We start from the raw sequence: 20,086 nt of genomic DNA on the forward strand, positions 1-20,086 counted from the left end.
AACCACAGTGTAATGATATTGAAGGTATGACAATACGAAATTATATTTGATCTAAGGAATGTGTATACAGTATTGCTTCCAACAAGTGTAAAAATAATTTTTTTCAAATTCATTTGGAATATTTAGATTAATGAACTACTTTTTAGGTGTTTTAAATGTTTAGCTTTCTGAAGTATCACTATTTTATAGAATACCTTATCTGACTAAATCAAAAGTAAACAATATTCTTAGAGATATTATACTCCAGGAAAAGATATGTGCTACATCTAAAAACTATAAAAGGGTGCTATCAAGATATATAAAGAGACCCTAAAATTAGTAAGTTAAAAAAAAAACTACACAATACTTAAATGGGAAAACACAAAAACAAGAATCTCTAAGAAAAGGAAATGCATAGTGGCTTTTAAAAGATAGGAAACTATTGAGCTTTATTTCATTAAAATAAAAATGAAAACCACAGTGAAGTATAATTTTACTCTCAAGAAAATTGAAGAAAGAAATAGAGTCTAATATTACCAGATATGATGGCAATATAAAATAAGAAAAATTCAAATTCATATAAACCTGTGATAGAATAATCACTCTGGAAGACAAAAAAAAATTTACAAACAGTAGTTTGAAAAACTACTGAAGTTAAACATAGTATATTGTACTGTTAAAGTAGCCAGCTAAGCAAACATGACCAGGGCAGGAAAGGCCCGAAACCCAACAAGGAATGTCAGGGTACCATCAGGTGACGATCAGAGGGTTGTTAGTCTGTGTCTCTAAAATAATAGCTGCTTGTAGCAGGTGCCAAGGAAAGGCAGTCTCCCAACAGATAGAAACAACAGAAGCTGGTGATTGACAGTTCCTGATAAGATCTCAGGAATTGGGCAAGTGAGTTCAAGCATGCGCATTTAGAGGCAAAATGGCGGAGTTTAACTGATACATGACCTTCTTCTGGGAACACTTGACTGGTAAGAGAAAAACCTCATTAAATGAACATATGCACAACTTCAGAAAACACACTGAACATGTGGCCCCTCCCAAGTGCTAGCAGGCCACTGCGCATGTGGACAGCCCACCCCAAGGGAAGAATCAGGGGAGGAGAAATGCAAACCCTGGAATCATGACAACATATAAAACCCCAAGTCGAGGGTCAAGGATCTCTCAAGTTGCCTACTTGGCCCTCTTCCGAGTGTACTTTACTTTCTTTCATTCCTGCTCTAAAGCTATTTAATAAACTCTTACTCCTACTCTAAAACGTGCTTCAATTTCTCACTCTGCCTTATGTCCCTCAGCCGAATTGTTTCTTCTGAGAAGGCAAGAATTGAGTTTGCTGCAGACGAATCAGATTCACCACAGCTAACATACTTGGGAGATTGAATGCCTCGGGCAGAAAAAGTCAAGACGCCAAAGCATGTTAGCAGCGGCAAATCCGACGGGTCTGCAGCAAACTCAATTCTTGAATGGATGGGGCAGGTATTCTCTTTACTTGCTAGAGAATCAACGATTCCATATTCAAACATCCTGTGAACTAGCTAATCCTGGGGAGAGTAATGAGACTTACCTGACAGAGAGGAGGATATATGCTGGTCTCTGAGGTTTTCAAGGCTGTGAGACAGGAAAAGCTGGAGTGTGGCTAGAACAGAGTGGTAGAAGAAACTGCATTGTTCTGATTGTATTGGTGTTGAGATAGACCAGGTAGAGTCAGCAGCACGATCACTCTCTACGTTTCCTAGAGTGGTAGTAGCAATGACAGTGGCAGCTCAGTTATCAACTTTGAGTCCTAAGGTACAAGTGAGAGTGTTACTGGCAGAACGTATTCATATCCATATGGGGTCTGCAGCAACCTCACCCTCACTTGGGAGGGGCCACAGGCACAGTGTGCTTACTGAAGTTGTGAAGTTGTGTGCATGCTCATTTAAAGCTGTTTCCCTTAGCCGTGGAGTATTACCAGAGGAAGGTCATATACTTGTTAAACTCTGTCATTTTGCCTCTTAGTGTGCATGCTTAAGCCCACTTTTTCAACTCCTGAGATCTTATTGGAAAGCTGCTGATCACTAGCTTAAGGTGTTTTCTATGTATTAGAGGACTACCTTTCCCTGGCACCAGTTATGAGCAATTATTATTTTAGAAAGACAAACTAATAACTGCCTGACCATCATCTGATGGTTGCCTGACATTTCTTGGAGGGGACTTTCCGGTCCTGCTCATGTCTGCCTAGCTACCTACTCTAACACTATGACTGAGCCTCTTACATATGTCTGACAGAAAATATGTACAAGAATGCTGGCCAGGCATGGTGGCTCATACCTGTAATCCCAGCACTTTGGGAGGCAAGGTGGGTGGGTCACTTGAGGCCAGTGGTTTGAAACCAGCCTGGCCAACACAGAGAAACCCTCTCTCTACTAAAAATACAAGAAAAATTAGCTGGGTGTCGTGCGACATGCCTGTACCACCAGCTACTTGGGAGGCTGAGGCATGAGAATTCTTTGAACCTAGAAGGCGGAGATTACAGTGAGCCAAGATCGCACCACTGCACTCCAGCCTGGGCAACAAAGTAAGACTCTGTCTCAAAAAAAAAAAAAAAAAAAAAAAAAAGCTAATAACAGCTTTGCTCATAATGGCAGAGAAAAAAAAAGAGTTAAACAAAATTCGTTAACTGAAAAAGCAATAAATAAATACATAAATATGCATACAGAATAATATTTATTGTAACATCATAAAAATAAATTAATTCCTGCTTCAAGCATTAGCATTTAAATACCTCAAAAACAAAAATGAAATAAAATACAATAAATAGATTTATCATGGAAGAATAAAGTTCAATTTTTTATATGTGTGTACACCACACACCCACAGTAAAACGAAGTAATGCAATATTAAATGTGTGTGGTGTGTGCGTATGTATGTTGTAAAACTATAGAGCAAAACAAGGGAATGAGTAAAACCAAATTCAGAGCAGTGGTTACTTCATTAAGTAAGAGTAAGCAATGTGATCAGTTAATACAGAGCAGGGAATTCAACTTTATTTGTAGTGCTCTATTTTTGTAAGCTGAGTCATGAGTATCTGGATTTTTGTTTTGTTCTATCTTACTATGTAACATATACAGCCTCATAAACTATACTCTTTTGCTTATATCATATTCAAATAAGAAAGTTGATAACATAAAAACAAAGTAAGAACTCCCTAAAATTTTACATTGTTTCAATTAATTTTGACATTTTTATTTTATACAAAATTCTAGCCATAAATATGGCAATTTTGTATCTTGAAAATGTGACAAATATACTTTAAAATGTCTACTTGTTCCTTTGTTGAAAATAAAATGCTTGCCAGATCAAATAAATTTAAATATTTTTAGCTATATTGGTACTAAACATTTCCCTGTCATACCAATATGTAAAGTTGTTCTAAATCTGCTTTCATGAACATGCCATTTGAGCTAATTACTTTAGAGTAAATGCAGCTCTCAAATAATTGCTAAACCTTAGGAAATGCTTTCAATAATTGACTTAGTTTTCATAAGCAAAACTTGTGTTACTAAATCTGAATTAAATGCACATTTGAGACACTTAAAGTGTTAACATATCAAATATTTTCATAGTGTAATAAAAATACCTTGTAGAATTAATGCCAAAAATAATTCAAACACTGCATTCACATTTTTTTACAAATTTTCTGTCATTCAAAAATGTTGTATGGTATTTTCATGTGAATTGTGTCATCTGCAATGAATATGTTTTTCTACTAATTGATATAATCTAAATTGAAAATATTGTATTTCCTAAAGTACAAATTTCCAACTTCTGTGACTTACATGAGATAGAAAGTCTAATTTTAGAAGTGATATAAGTAGAGATAGTGAAAAATACAAAATATTGCAGAAAACTTGATATATTCATATACAGATATATAAATATTAACTTATTCACAATTATAATTCTTTAGTAATTTTTTCACAACATTTTTACTTGTATTTTTACACATAATATTCAATTGGGAGGAAGAATGCACAGCTCGAGTCTTTCTAAAAAAAATTATCTAGTGTTTGCCTCTCATTGACTCTACATATATACAAATATAAAACATTTCTTTATCTTTTATCTTATTCCAAAAATAATTTAAGGGATGGGTAGCTAGATTGATGGCTTAGTGGCCATAATATCTCAAGCATAATATTTTCTCCTTGACCAATCTCGGTTTCTGCTAAAGATGAAAAACTCTGGACTGTGTCTCATGCTCAAACAGATTAAACTCTCTAATGTAATACCAAGAAAAAGTATGTTTTACTGAAGAAATGAAGAAGTATTTATATTACCTTTCATATATCTACATTAAACAAGTTTCAAATATTGCATTTCTTTCACTGAAGTTCTCCCTTGCCCAACCACCTCACTTCTTTCTTTATCTCTGCTAGCCTCTAAGGAACTCTTTCTGTTCTTCTTAACGACTAACTTAAAATTTACATTTAAATAAGTAGTTCCATGAAGAAAACTACATAGAATTTTTCAGTCATGCCCATCCCCTACTAACCTACTTCAACAGCAGTTTCTTAGAGTTCTCAGAAAATACAATAATCATGAGAGATATAATTAAGGCTTATAAAATAAGATTTCTCTCTAAATGGTGAGATTTGTGAATATATATATGTAATGAATATATATAATAAATACATAATGAATATATAATGTATTTATATGCCCCTGTAGATGTAACCATGCTACAGTGAATAATAGAGACATTCTAGAGATTTCTGTCAGTGAAGACAGACACATGATTTTGATACTGAAGGACCTTGACTTTTGAAATCAAGACAACTAGATTCACATTCCATGTCAACCACTAGTTAATTCCCATTAACTATAACTTGTTCTCCCTTATGCGTGGGAAATATTAACCTCATAGCTATATTAAGTCAATTTCAGTACATTCGAGTTGGCAATATATGGATTTTTGAAGTAAATAGAAAATATAGGAAAAATAACCATGAGCCTCAATCTATCATTCCTTTTCAATGGCGTAACAAAAAGGAATGTAAATGATGTTTGACCCACATATATGACTAACAATGCTAGAACAGATCCAAGTCTTTTCCAGGTACAGAATTGGGAAAAATTGAATAAATGGTTTCTTATTTCAACTTTACCAATCTATGACATTCTTACACTCCCCTCAACTCAATTCTTTTTTCTCCCTACTGTGAGCAATAATCACACCATTTCTCCCCCATCTTTCTTTTCTTATCAAAATTTCTTTCTCCTATTTCTGTAGGGCTCCATCTTTGACTTTGTTTTAACTTGAAAAAAGATTCACAGTTTAGAATTGTACAATAGATGAGTTTCTTACTTCCTTTAATGGAGAGATAGCAATTGTGCCTAAATGGTTATATTCCAGGGCAACGTAAATGTAATGGTAGTATATGGATGAGGTAGTACATATATTAATATGCTACATTATCAACGTGATGGTAATATGCAGGATTATTTCTCCTGAACATATTAAAATATAATTTTGAAGATACCTTCAAATCTTTAAACCTGTTTCTCTAGTCTCTGATATCTGTGCATTCAAGTCAAATTAAAATCATTGTTTCATAGATTTCTGTTCAAGAAAAACATATTTTCTATGAAAATTTGTACACATTTTGGAGATTACTTTATAGTAATTTTTTTCCATAGGAAATATAAGCTATGAATACATTGGATCAGTAAAAATAATCCAAGGAGAAAAGAGGTCTGTAAGAAATCCTGATCTGTTTTGGAGCCAATAGAAGGCCTCTGGACTGTCAGGGTTTCCACAAGCGGTGGAAAATGAACAGCAGAGTGAGCAGACAAGGCTTTGCTCTTCTGTTGTACTTCTTCACCCAGAAACTTATTCTTCTGTCTAAATTGAGATCTTATATAAAATTTTATTTGATGTAAGTTTCCAAACATTTTACAAATGTGAAAACATTGAGTTAGTGAGTATAAAATAGCCTTACAAATCTTCAGATTAGAGCCTTCATCTTCCTTGATGGCCTCTGCTCCTGCCTGATGCCTAGCATTGCTCTTGGCCGAGGGCAGCAGGCATTTATGGAATGGAGGCTCAGCAACAGGACTTTGTTCTTTCTTGTTTGATCTGGTAGAGACTTGGTTCCTGAGATCCTGTTTTTATTTTCATAGCTTTTTTTTTTTTTTGCTTCTTTTTACAATTTAACACTCCCCTTTCAAACAGGATTGGGCCCCTAAAATAATATTTTCATGTTGTGACTGTTTCTTGGCCATAATGGGATGTACTATGTTAAATCTGTAAATGGGATTACATGACACTGGCTGTGGGAAGTATAGGAATACATGTACTAGAAAGCTGTCCCTCATTTATACATGCACCCTTATCAGAACTGAAGTTTACAGTTGCTTTGAACAGCTCCAGGATGCAACATTCACCTTCACAGTTTAGATTTCTAGAATTATTATGACCTTATGCCAGCAGATGGCAGTAAAATATTTTATTTTTAAGAAGGCATAATATTCTAATTAGCACAAGTTGCACAGGGTGGATTTCTACTACCAAACACAGTATGGATTGATTTTTAAAAGTTGGTAATTGTTCATTAAAAGAATGGATGCCCTGCATGCCAATTAAAAACAACTGTGGGAAATTGTCATAAATGAAATGAAGTGAATGATTCTGGATTTAATATTAAGGTAAAAATGTGGTGGCCCAAATTTGTTAAAGTCTTGTTTCAGTCCATTTTCCCTTGCCTGTGAAAGTCTGAAATCATTCTATATCTATACCTTGGCAAAATATTCTGAGAAGTGAGAAACTGGCACATGTTGGCATGGATACCTAACATCCACACCGTTTCCCTCTGACAAGTTATTAACAGAAATGCTTCACTGAAACTGATGGGCTTTGCTTTACTGAGGAAGCATTTTCTGCCAAAATATTTCTTTTCTGTAACAGGGCCAACCGAAATGGTCGATTTGGGTTCTTGCTTTAATCTCCTTTACTTCTTTCTTCAATTAGATGTAAATTTCACAGACTTGGCTTATAGAGATCATCAAACATTTACTAAGTACTTATATTATTATTTCCTTCCCATTTTCCTATTCCTAACCTAATCCAGCTCTCATTCTTTTATGTATCTTTCTCAAAGAATTTTAAACAGATCTCTCTGTCTCTAGCTCTTCTTTTTTCCCTCCAGTGCGTCAAATGCTGATAAATTATTATTATTTTTTATATATGGCCCTGTGACTTTTGGTGATTTGTCTCACCTGTTAATTTGGCGTGTGGAATGGTTCTAGAATCACCTTGAGGTCTAGTGTGCCTTAAATGCCCGTAGGTTTTGTTTACTTTCTATATTCTTTTCTTTGTGTGTGTGTGTATGTGTGTGTGTGTCAATTCAGAAAGATTGAGAGTGATTCTGCCAGTGGCACCATCTTCCCAGAATCCTCTCAATTAAGTGTTTTTAATTAAATTCAAGTATGTAATATATGTATAATTTTCAATACAGCATACATAGTGTAGCCACTTTATATCTATTGACATTTTATACCTATCTATTGACATTTTTATATCAATAGCTACTCTCATTCTTGATATATGCAATCAGAATATTGGGAAATATATATGCAAAATAGTAAAGTTAGTTATGACTCCTAGTATTTTATGATTGATAGAATTGTAGGTGTTTTTTTAAACTTCTCTCTTAATTGAGTCTTTTTAATGAATAGAAAGACATGTATATGTACATATTTGAAAAAAATTAATGCAAATTAGAATCAAAATTTAGATAGACTTATCCTGGAAAACTTTGGCAATTGGTTACCACATCTATGGCTAAGAAAATGAAAGATTTTCTTATGCCTAGTCAGTCACACACCAAGGGAAAAAAAAAAGAGAGAAGGAATGAGGAACAAAGTAAAGTGAAAAACTTTACAAAAAAGCATAATACTATTACAAAGCAAGTTAAAACATAATGTAATTTTATTCAATGAATACAGCTTAAGAATTCATTTGAACTTGATACTTGGCACTTTCTCTTTTGAATGATACACACTTAAAGATTATGTTTCATTTTGTATAGGTCAAAAAGGGTTTGGCATGGCTATCAATAATGATTAAATTATCTTTATATTATAAACCTACTTTATTAATTTTTAATTATTATAATCAACTTATAAACACAGGTTATCAAAGGTTTGCATATATTTTAGGCAATAAATAGATGCTATAATCTTGAATCATAAAGTAATTGTAGATCTGAAAACCCACAAGAAGTGAAAGTGAATCAAACCACATATGGAGAAGTATATATATGGGCCAGTTTCTTAGTTGACATAGTGGTCATTACACAGGCTAAAGTGAATAGTAACAGAAATAAATAAGTATCTTCCTCACAGAGAAAAATAAGGACAAATAAGGAAACTAAATGTTTGCATGAACAAATGAAAGGAGTTAGTACAAATATGCTCAATTCTTTAATCTGTGCTGCAATAAATCCTGCCTACATTAGATATATACAGAAATGGAGTAAAAACATAGTATTTAGAGTTTGATGACAATCTAAAGAACAAAAATGAAATAAAATGTTATGTTAGAAAATGGGACCAAGAGTGGAAGAACTTTTATATTTTATTTTATAGAATTTTGTATTGTTCAGAGTTTTTTTTACACATGCATGAGTTATTTTTATAGTGACAAAAATAAATGTTCATTGATGATTATCACATGTTAGCTCTACACCAGTATATCAGGATGTTTTATTATGAAGTACTTCTTTTAAAATGTCTTTCATCTTCTATTCTGATATAGGTCAAAGGTATTTTTTACTTAGTGTTTGCCAAACATTTAAAGGCAGAATACTATACATTTAAATGACTTGAATGTTTGCACATATTATATTGCCAAAAATTGCTTTTTAAAAAACAACTTACAGAAAGTTGTGTGGTATCGAAACCTAAAAAGAATGCATAAAAGCTGATTTGTATAACACTAACAAAGAGTAAAATAACCCTTTTTAATAAAATGCAATTTTATGATTCCAATTGATGAAAACATTTAATAACAATTGAGCAAATTAGAGAGAATTTTATGAATCTATGTATTATTTACTAATGTAATAGAGAAAATTGGATGTGCAATATGAGGGAACTTGAATTTCACAATTTTTATGTAACCCTAATCTTGTTCTAAAATACAAAGTTTATTTTATAAGCCATTCAAAATCAAATTGAGAGTAGCATAACTTTTTACAGCCACTGTGTTTTTCAAAAAGTTTTCCTTTCAAAAGAAATGACCTTCTCTCTACTTAGAAGACTGCATTGCAATTTTAAATAGTCAAACCGGTTCACTAGTCACATCTCTGAAATTTACTGTGCTTCCCACCAATAAGCAAAGTATGGAAATATGTACAGGCACTAACCAGTTGAATCATTTCATGGTTACCCAATCAGTTTAGCCATCTTGAAATCAATGGCTCCTCATGACACAACTGACTGAGCGACAGTGATCAGTGTTGATGGTGAAAGTGTCAGCAATGATTGAATTGGCTGTGTTGCAGGTTAGATTAGCTGCCTATACTGGAAGTATTTCAGGTGGTAAAACTACAGAGGCATTCTTATTGGCAGTTAGATTTGGGGCAGTACAACTAACATTGTCATTCCCATTAGCTACTTTAAATTATCCATTCCTTTACAACCTTAGGATGTCGTTTGTTAAATACTACATGTTCTCCTGGAAAAAAAAAAAGTAGTTTTCTGTTTAGATTGAATGGTCATTTTGATTAGAGCACTGGTGTTTACCTGTTTAAAGCAATTATAGAAAACACACATTCTATTGCAGATATTGTAGTCTTAGCAGTCAAGGAACTACTGTGACCTTCAAGAACCAAAAAAAAAAAAAAAGCAATAAAAAAGGAAAAAAAAATATTTTATATGAGAATCCAAGAACTATTAAGGCATTGGTAATTTTTTAAAATATGAAAAACTCTATAACCTTCCTATGATTACTTGTTAAAATTTAGCCGATACCTGCTCCCCATCAAAGATGAACTTTAAACAGGCTTCCATGTCTGTTGTATAAACGTCTCAGCTAGTTCACATGTGAGTTGAAAATGTAGTAAAAGTACTTTTTACCTTCTATCTTGAAGGAAAGTTGACTCTATGCTGTTATAAAGCCAGAACCTGGGAGGAGAAAGTGATGGAACAAGAATTAAAACCATTTTTATTCCCTCAAAATTTAAGACAGCAAAATCCTGAATTTGGTTAAAATAGTAAACAATTGACTTACTCTAGGTAAAAAGCATATGACACAATATAGAATAGTAGTTTACATTTTCAAATAAAAGCATGCCACATTATAATAAAGGCAGTTTATTTGCCATCTTTTATTTTATTTTCCATTACCATGACATGCAGCTCGAAGTCCTACAAAAAGGGAAGTCACGTCTTCAAGTAATTTCCTCAGTTTCTACTAGATGGAGCCAAAGTATAAAAAATAGGTCCTTGTGGAGCTACACATTATAAGGAACCCTAACTAAAGCTGTTTTGTTAGTGTAATAAAGCAATGGAAAATTATAAGAAACTAAGTTTATATCTAAGGCCATTTACTAGAATCATTTGAACTTGAATCATGGTCCATTCACATACTTTTCTGTGAAAAATTCTTTATATTTAAAACATATACTCTCATGGAATGTTTCTAGATTCATTTGCAAATTATTGATATTTTCTCATATGTATATATTTTAAAGTCATTAGTAATAATAACCATTATTTGAAACATATACAGCAAAATACAGTTTAGTCAATTTTTTTCTAAAATTACTTTATTTCTGTTCAGAAAAAGGAAAAGAGGGAAAAGAAAATGATCAGTGAAAGAAATGATGAAGTACGCTACCAAATCAAAGAATAGTGTATAGTAACTTAAAAAGTTAAAGATAAGGAAGAAATGTTAACATAATTTGTTTGAACTATTCATTTACATGTTATTTTTTTTAAAAATTGTTTCCTGTATCACATTGCTAAATTGTCCATGTCATGACTAGCTAGCAGTGTAGACTCCCCTTACTTTTCAGAAACTTTTTGGCTAGCTGAGTGGTGAGCTAAATAAATCAAAAAAAAAAAAAAAAAGGAACAAAAGTTTTCTGTTGTAAGTTTGCTACTTTAGGTATAATCTTATTTTAATGTCTTAGAAAGTAACAAGAATTTTTGAATATACAAATAAAACTGAATGTAAATACCTTCTTTTTGTTGGGATTTTTTTTAAACTTTTTTCTAAGGATAGAAGCCTACAAAGTCAATCACAAAGAAAATTAATGTATTGATAAATTTATTTAAATAATAGAATTTATGATTTCAAAAATCATATTTGTCAGCATGTAAATTATTTGCAACTTCATAACACGGTTAAATTTATTTCATATACATGAAGGAGGTACTCTTGAGATCTTTGACAAACAGTTGAATCCCAGGATGATGATGGCAGGAACCTTCTTTGACTAAGTTATTCACATTTATAAAATTTACTTCATTAGTTATTTTAGCAAGTCTTCTTTTTCACTGGTTATATGTTACCAATCTTCCTAGATAATGTTAAAAAACAGCAGTTTGAGTAATGAAACATTTTCCCATAAACCAATTTATTTGCCATCTTTAAAGCAAACATATTAGATGAGTAATTCTATTCTCTGTAATTCTACTAAGTCAATCATTTGAGTAGCTTAGTAATGTATAATCATGCCTTTTACAGATAAGCTAGGCCTATTGCTTCAATCCCAAGAGTCTATAACATACAGGTTCTGTTTACTACACAAAACTGCAACTTATCAATATTATCAGGCTACTCAAATAACAGTTGAGGTCAGGTTTAAAAAAAACACAAATTTAAATATTTTTTGTGGCAATATATTGAAAAACATCTAGTTGTTTTATTGATTTTTCTACTTCTTAATTGGTTAAATCAAGGTTGTGTTGTTATAACCATAGAGACGTTTTGGTGAAATAAATAGTAAATATAGTAGTAATTAGGCACCACATCGATAGAGCAGCAAGAGAGAGGTTGTGGTTTTTCAAAATGATTCAATATATCCTAAAAGTTATATTGAGATTTTAGAGGGTGAATTTGATTGTAGTAAATATTTGTAAAATATGTTAGTGAACTAATTATCAGCCAGTTTTTCATTCTCATGAACAATTTGTGGAAATAAACTGGCATGTATTAAAGCAAAAAAAAATGCTTTGACAAAGCCAAAAAAATTCAGATTTATAAGATCTCGCAGGTTATCAGAATAATAATGTCTAATAACCTCAAATAAATAAGTTTTTTTCAAAGAAATTAAAATTCTTCACATGCATTATTATTCAAAGTCTTATGGATTTACAGCTGTTATTGTAGCTCAGGCCAAAAAACATAACAAAGTAAGAAAATTCATAAAACCAGATAATTTATCAATAAAATTATATATTTTGTGCGAAATCATATAAGAATAACAAATATAGAAAGAAAGCAACGAAAGAAAAGGAGGAGAGAGAGCACAAGCAAGAGAGAGCATGTGCAGAAAGAAAAATAAAAAGTGTAAAAAGTTGGAGGAAGAATTTAAAACATAAAATGTGTCTTGATTTTAATTAATTATTTAATGAATATTTTCTTTAACAATATACAGTTTAGTTTATAAATGTTTTCAACGAAAATATTTATTGTGAAATCCAACAGGTATGCTCCTAACATTGTTATTGGACCACACGCATATCTGTTTTTATTGTATTTGGTCTTTGTCTTTTAACTGGGAATGGGAGCTGTAATTTCCCAAGTTTTGCTCTCAAGTCACATTATTAGGCAGAGATTATACCTGCCTTATTTATGTTTTCATGTTGTTTGGTTTGTTACTAAAAAAAATTCCTATAACCGAGTACAGATTTATATATATATGACAAATAATTTGGACTTGCACTCACCTATTCTTCACTAATAATCCTGAATTAGAATATGCAACTACTAAAAATAAGTAGGTAAATAATCACAATATACTAAAAGTAATTTCATTTTATAATAGTTAAACTGAAGAAAAATCTGCTATTTATTTTAATATTGTATAGTTACTATGGTGGATAAGATGAAAGATACATAAGGAAACTTACAGAACAAAAAATAAGTGAATAACAAATGACCCTTAGCTCTTTTAAGAAGATATAATGCTGACTTTTTAATTTATTTATCAGAAAGGGAGTCTTAGTATCTGTTTATTACTATTAAAATCGGGATATTTTAATTTTTCTACATATAAATCAAAAATATATGTAGGTTTCCATGGCATCAGGTAGCACCTTTCCTGTTCGAAAAAGCTTATATATTAGACAATTGAGAAAATTTTGTAATATCATCTGAAATTTTAGGGATTGGAATATAAAATTTGTTTTCTGCATGAAACATTTAAAAAAAATGGTACCATGTCATTACACATTATTGAGTGAGGGGAAAGTGGGTGATGCAACATCTTTATACCATAACATTTTTTTTTCAATTTTGGGGGTCATATGTCTACATAAAACACTTTAGAATATAGCCGATATAAAAATTGATGTGAAGCAATATTTCGAATGTTATACATTTTTATCCTGCACTGGGATATCTTCCCTTACTCTGTTCCCTGCCTATAGATGATATGCTTAAAGTGTTAAGGATAATCTATCAAACAACACATTTTGTTAAACATCTGCTGAAGAAGAGTTCAAAGTCTTGGAGTGCAGCCACAAAGACCAGAAGTAGAACAAAGTCAACTCTTCCTGTTGCTCCACTCTTTTAAAAATTGTATTTATCAGCTACTTTACGGTCCCAGAAGTTTGTAGCTGGAAAATATATTAGAGATTACTTTGTCAGATCCACACATTTTTTTTTCCCAGAGGAAACTGAAGCCCAAGAACCTGTCTCTTAAATTTAAGCTTATATAATTAACTAATAGTAAAGATAATCCTAAAATCTATTTCCACTGATTTTAGTTCTTACTCTTTTTTTATTTCAGGTCTTATTTTTAAATCACTTTTGCCCAAATTTCAGGCAAGCAATTACAATTAAAATGTACATTCCTATAAATTTATATTTCTCTCAATAAAGGTATAAGTTGTTTTCAAGTTTTAACAGGATGATGTGATAAGTAGTCATTGCCATGGAGAAACATGAATTATGATCTTGAAGAACTTTGACCTCCATGTTTTAGAAGAGCTGGTTTTATGCTGGAAGCAAAAAGTGGAGATGGGTAAAAGAAAAGAAATAGCTAATGATCATTTTGTTAGCTAAAGTTTTACAAATACTGTTTTCGAAAAGCAAAGATTAAATAAAAGATATGCTTTCAGTACAATTGATTGTAAAGATCTATTGAATGAGAAAATATCAGAGATGCTATAAACTCAGGTCACAGACTGATGGAAAATCATAGGATGTTTTACTATTGAACATGAACTTCCCACATAAAAATAAGGCTGCATAAAAAGGCAAAAAAGGGAGGGAGTTCATTTTGTCCTTTGTGTTATCTTGTAGGGATAATTTATCTAACACTAAAACAGATATTGGGAGTGCGCTATTATTTCATAGAATATTAAGTTAAAGTGCTATCTAATAGCCAAACACTTGCCTTCTAACCTTAACCAGGATTTCAGTTAAAAGATCAGTTTAGAATCTCATCACTAGATGGCATTGTTACACTTGAATACAATTTAAATAATACAATGACCAAATGAGCTAGTTAAATTAGTAGACAATTATCCCGGTTCTCCTCTTCCTTTTATGAGATGAAGCTGGTTACTTAGCCTGCAGGATAAATCCTATAGGATGCCCCACTCAGTCAGGGCTGCTTTTTCACAAGCTCTCTCTTCCCAGCTTTCACCTCAATCTGTCATACAGATTTGACACCGCATCGTTCCAACAGTACTCAGAAATGACATGTATATAATGTGGAATATTGTGCACATTTACAGCCGGGGCTCTTTCTCTTAAACATCGCTGGATATATCTTGGCTTCTGGATTCTGCCTTGCTCAGTGTTCTTTACTTTTCACATATAAATGGATGCCTAACCCAAACTTTTATTATTACGATTATCTTAAAGCAAAACCAGAGGACAGCATACCTGATTTCTGTCATTTTTTCTGTTAGTATTTTCAAGCTTCCACTGAGCTTCCTGTAAGCTAATGAAGGCCATGGGACATACAGGGCAATGCTAACACATGATATTTTTATGATTCAGTTCCATGAATACTGCACATGAAAATGAAGTTAAGTGACATTCTATTGAAAGAGGTTCTTCTTTACTTCTTTATTTATTTCCTTAAGACCAACAAGACCAGTTCAATAAGCCTAGCAACCCATTTTCTTCCCCAGAATAGGCCTTAGCTTGTTTTCTTATGTTATCATAATCTAGCACTTTTCCTGTTCTAAGTGAAAACCCACTGAAGAAGCAAAACCATTCCATTATGAGTGTTATCAAAAAGCAATACCATGCTGTTTTTAAATGAATACAAATCCAAAATGCATTGTAAAGTGTACCCAGCCCACACTTAGGTGACATCACCCACACATTCTGTGTGTGATTACTGTACACCGCATCTGCATATTTCACAAGAAGTACAATGCATTGTGGGTGGTGGTTTCTATTTACAAGAAGGGATGCTGGAAATACCCACATCACAAAGTGATATTTTTGTTTTATTAACATAATAGGACACAGTTGTTTTGGCAGATTGCAATACAGCTGTAGTATATACTTTCTGACTAGGATTGCTACTTTATTCTTTTTCAAATGCCCTCCTCCATCCCCAAATCTGTACTTTCCCATGAATCTGAAAAATTAACTCTTTACATTCTTCTAACAGAAACCTTCTGAACACATACCTTCAATTCCTATGAAGAGAACATCGAAACCACAGGGCAGAGCGAGCAACAATATAAGCCAACTAATTAATTAATAGTTCACTATAAACAATTAATGAACTACATGTAAATATTACAGTCCTTTTACATCCAAAGAACTAAGATTACACATGATAATTTGATTTGGCATTAATATGCACTAAGCAGAAGAATTTCTGCAGGAATTTATAATATAATGCAAACTTCTGTTAGACTGCTGTCTAACAGGCAAGAGGAAACTGGAAAAAAAAAAGGGCTGGCTAAGTTAGCGTACAATCATCACTTACCTGAAGGAAAAGGCAGATCCTATTAGCTACAATTCTCAACACTCATAGTACTAAAATGTACAGTAATATAATTACATATATTTAACAGATTTTAGAGAACTTTCTTGACAAAGTACCCAAGGTCAAGATTTTTAAGCTCAAATTTGAATGTCTACCTTGTAAAATAATGTGTTATTAATTAATTCAGAAATTTGTTCATGTATCATACAGGCTTACAAAGATGTTAAAAGCAAAACAGTTTTCTCCAGGCCAATATTTTCAAATAATTCTTGTTTTCAAATAATTCTTCCTGTTTACATTCTCATATTCCTTTTGATGCATTTGAAGATCACAAAGTAAAATGTTTCCTGATTCAGAATTTGGCTGCATTCAAATTTATATTTCCTGAGAGAGCACGTGTAACTACTGAAACTGTGAATGAGAGAACCATTTTAATATTGTGTATTTGTATGGTTTTATAATTTATAATGTGGCTTAACAAATACTGATGTTGAAAATGAAACCCAGTTGTAATTCTACTAGCCAGTGTTCTGATCAACTCCTTAATTTAAATTTTACATGAAGCAAATTAAAGATTTTTAGTACAGTATTCCAAAGTCACTTTATATAAATGTTTTCTTAATATAATTTGTGATAAGTATTCATTTTCTTTGTAGAAAAAAAGGAAGCTTAATTTTTGAAGAAAAAATATAAGCTACATAAAAACATTAGTCTGCTGAAGGATATTTCCATTGTTATTGTTCTCCCCTGAACATCCTAAAGAACTGCTATGAGTATGATTTAAGTTCCTACAGTGTAGATAATCTACAGTGTATTTCTCAAATGGTTATCTCCCGAGCTTCCTCATTAGTGCTCTTCCTCTCTCTCACAGGCACACACACACACTTAGATGTGGACACTTACACTCACATACACTAGCTTTAGCTCTTTACTTCTCTGTCAATTTTAAATTTATCCCTGAAGCTCGAAAGAGATATACATTGCATTGAACCTTGTAAATAGAGCTATCTATATCAGCACCCTTAGGGAAAATAGAGTGCCTTCACATGGCATAGAACTTTGTCTGAAAAAGTTTACATGTAATATAATTTTCTTTATTTTTTAATATAATGTTTAGTATGTATGTCTATCTAACTTGGCAAAACTATTTTGTCTATCACACCGACACATTTTTAATCTTTTAAGTATATTTTAAATGAGAAGCTGAAATAAACAACCTAGACCACCACTTGCATTGTTTGATTATTAATTCCGAATTCACTTCTCACAGAGTTTTTAAAAATAAATTCCTGACAGCAAATAATTCTGTTACAATCACCATAATAACCAATGGCCATTTTATTTGCAGTCTGCCTGTTTACAACTCTGTTTTAATATTGCCTTAAAGTATGACAGTGTTCTTTAAGACAAATTCAAAAGAAATTTAGATGGCTTTATAAATGTAATTTCTTTTAGCATGACTTTAAATTTTTTAAAAAATGTGTTGTCTTATAAATTATAGGGGTTGATGTGTAAGCATTATTCAATTTTATTTGTATGAATTGCCTTGATGATGTTTTCCCTCAGAAAAGGATTGGGTTAAGGTAGACATAATCTTTAATTATTAGGCTTATAAATTTATTTCACTAAAAAGCCTACAATGCATTAAAAGTGTTATTGATTTTATAAAACGAGTTCATTTTGCATTAACACAAGGTTCTCTTGAGGTATAGCTGGTGAGAAGTAAGTAGTTGCTTTGTAGGCACAAATGTCAGAGGGTAGGAAAGCACAGTGAAAGAATATTGGGACCAAAATTTGATAACCTAGTTCCTATCTCTGCCATTTTTATTAGCTATGTTACCTTTCGCTAGCTTCTAACATCACAGATCTCTATTTTGCTCATCTGTAAAATGATACTACCAAAACTTGCCTGGACTTTGCTACTGTTTAAGGGAGTAATTAAGTATTTTGATAGTCAATTCTTATAAATTCAAGGTGATATTACCCTGCACATCTTTCTGGTGGGATAAATACTTCTCATGAATATAAGAAGTTAGGTTTTGTCTGCTTCAAAAATTTGGCAGTATTTAACAATCAGGTATACAATCTGGCAGGTTGCAAGGAGTGCCTTCTCTTTTACACAAAAAATAATTTGACATTTTGGTAAAAATGGAAAGCATTTAGATTCTGAAGATCAAGGTGACAACAATTCTAGGTATTTTATTCTCAAGGTATCTCACACACACAGGTCTTTACAGAAATGTTTGTTAATATCAATATATTTCTTTATAAAGAAGTCTATTTTTAATGAAAATGTATATATATCTATAAAATATATGTATAGGTATATTTATAGATAGATATAATACGCACACATACATACACACATGCAAAATCATCCTATCTCATTGAGATGGAGAAAACTGAAAACGACTGCTCTGGGATCAGATACTTAGTCTTCATTTTATTTCATTTTAAATATCAGATTTGAAATTAATCCAAGGACCACTATGGAACAGAAAAAATGTGTGTGTCAACATCATCTTTGAAAACTAAACTTTGCCAGGCACAAGCTCTATTTTAGTCCTCAATTCAATTTTATGCAGATAATGAGATTAATTTGCAGGCTTCATTTCAATATTGTCTTTATTTTTAAAAAGCCCATTGACGGTGTCAAAGATTTTGATTAGATAATTTGATCACATTTCTCAAGCCAGATACAAATTAAAGTTGGAGCTAAAACAGAAAATCTTACTGTTTACTATTCAGAACAATCTTCCTATTTCAGGAAATGGCAGAGCTCCAAAAGCCACATGTGTACAAATGAAAATTCATAACATGTTATTCAAACTCCTGTTGTATTTGTGCAATTTACTAATTAGATATGGTAAGTATCAGCACTGAAATATCATAGTAATAGCATTAAAAAGGCCAAAAAACTACTTTTCTCAGTTCACTTCTCTTTATGAATGACATAAAATCCTGTTTTGTAGCATAACTACTCTGTATATCAAATATAAAATAAAACCTTAGAAGTGCAGTGTACATTCTAACAGCAGAGCTTGTTTCTGTATGAGAAATGGAAAGACCCTGATCAAAGAATATTTTAATCAAGATTGGTGATATCTGGAATAAATCAATGTAATACTCATGTATACAAACTAATTTCCTCTTCAAATCATGTGCATTATATGATAAAAATACCAAGTCATTTGACTTCACTGATCCCAAAATGTAACCTTAAAAGAGAATTATTTATTCTCAGTTTGTCTCTACTTGTTGAAAATGTCTTTTCTTATCTCATTTATAGGATTATTTGGAAATGAATTCATTATATAAATATATCAGCTATATGTAGTTATGTAGTGACAAGGAATTAAATTCCAAGTTAATGGCATTAAAATTAGAGAGGATGTGTGTGTATGTAATTTTTGATAGGTATGAAAACACTGACTCTTTTATTGCCAAAATTACCTTCCTTAGGACAGAGCATTTTGCTATTAAAAATATCAAACATGTATTGAACATTTAGTGTACCAGACATTGTAATAAGTGTTTTACATAAACTTTCTAATTTAACCTCTTTCTTTTATCTAATTAGACTATCCTGTTCTGACAATCCATTTTACAGATTTATGAAACCAAGGTTTAGAAAAGTAAAATAACTTCTTTAAGTCACATATTTTGGTAGTTCTAGAATTTGAACCCACATACGTATGATTTTAGAGCCTATGATTTTAGTCATGATGATACATATACTGCCACTATTTTTAGTCTCAGCTATTTCTCATTAACAGAAGAAATTGACTGCTGACAGGGATCATACTTGTGTAAATATTTGTTAATGACCAAGATTTGCGAGTATGGTTTTCAAGGCTGACATTGTTAGCAGCCACATGTTTCTTGCTTTTCAATGTTAAATTAAATATCTTGAATGTGCAAATTTTAGG

General features: G+C 31.9%; 1 long non-coding RNA gene across 1 annotated transcript in view; it reads left to right on the top strand.

Moving 5' to 3' along the window:
• The first annotated feature begins 892 nt into the window (after positions 1 to 892).
• LOC134808086 (uncharacterized) overlaps positions 893 to 20,086 on the top strand; it is a 47,330-nt gene continuing 28,136 nt past the window's right edge. Inside the window, exon 1 of the long non-coding RNA XR_010150284.1 lies at positions 893 to 956. This is a non-coding gene — a long non-coding RNA (uncharacterized LOC134808086). The remainder of the gene's footprint in view (positions 957 to 20,086) is intronic.

This window comes from Pan troglodytes, chromosome 13 (assembly GCF_028858775.2).
Source record: "Pan troglodytes isolate AG18354 chromosome 13, NHGRI_mPanTro3-v2.0_pri, whole genome shotgun sequence".
NCBI classification, from domain to species: Eukaryota; Metazoa; Chordata; class Mammalia; order Primates; family Hominidae; genus Pan; species Pan troglodytes.